The sequence below is a fragment of the Acipenser ruthenus genome, chromosome 29 (genome assembly GCF_902713425.1).
Source record: "Acipenser ruthenus chromosome 29, fAciRut3.2 maternal haplotype, whole genome shotgun sequence".
Classification (NCBI taxonomy): domain Eukaryota; kingdom Metazoa; phylum Chordata; class Actinopteri; order Acipenseriformes; family Acipenseridae; genus Acipenser; species Acipenser ruthenus.
In genome coordinates this window covers 8,820,985-8,822,242 of record NC_081217.1, presented here as the reverse complement: position 1 = coordinate 8,822,242, position 1,258 = coordinate 8,820,985, and positions in this window count along the sequence as shown.

Sequence of the window (1,258 nt, the reverse complement as noted above, 5' to 3'; positions counted from 1 at the left end):
TGGCTGGCCTTGCACGTGACCCTCTTGAATTGCTAAGCAACATGCATAATAACATTGTATTTATGTGTACGCACACATGTATTTACTAAGTAACTACTGTGTAATTAGATACACTTAATGTAAAGTGATACCAGAAAAGGCTATATAAAAATGATAATACTTTTTAAATTTCATATGGTTACATTACAAATTCAATACATGTCTAATTTACTGTGTATATAAATTTGATCTAACTGGCCCTTTGAATCTTACTTTTATTTTTGTGCGTGTGAAATAATTTATTCAGATATATCACTGACTCAAATGTATTTTAGCAGGAAAATATTTTCAAAAAATCCAGGAAACACAATTATTGTGAATCTGGAAAAGGGTAAAAAAAAAGCAAAATGGTACAATTCATCTAAATACCAACATTGTTTAAATCAGATTAAGAAAGGGACACAAACAACCACCACCTCTAACAGTGTGTGACTAACAGAGAGTCTCTTAGTGCATTCTGCCTTTAAAAGTAAGTAAATACCATATTTAAACAATGACACTGTTCAGAACATAAGTACATTTGCAACATGTGAAGAACATGCATATCTCTTAAACGCACTTGGAAGTGTTTGTGAATGTGGTCACACTGAGAATGAATCACGGGGTTTGGCAAGTGGAAGAGCCAGACTGACACCCGGTAAAACGATAAAATAAGAGACCAAGTTGACAGGAAGAATAAATCCCATGTCCTGAATAAAAAAGAAATATTATCCTTGTCAAGAAAAGGTGGGGTGTCCTAAACGAATGATAACAGGCTCATTAAAAGTAACAGCCACCTAAATTATAAATGACCTGCCTTCCTAAAAGTCTGTGCAACCACAGCAAATTAAAATAAAGGAGTTTATTATTACAGGTATTATTTTCTGTTCCTGCTCTTTTTTAAAAGCAGTATTTTCTTTCAGTCAATGTACATTTTTTAAACATGAATGGAAAATGAACAGCAGGTTTTGTGTTATTTTAGGTGCGTTAGCTAGATCATTTTCGATTGCTCTAATTTCTTTTATAGATTAAAAATGGTATCATTCCAAATGAAATGTGATAGACCTAGAAGAGGAGACGCAGCAATCAGTTATAAGCAATGCACTGATTTATAACTAAATTAAACACTTCTTGTTATTTATTGGACCAATTACAATTGCCTGTATTAGTGTCTGGAAAGCTTGTGCACAATTTCATATATCCACAAACAAAATAAATCATTTAGGATGCATGTCAAAAT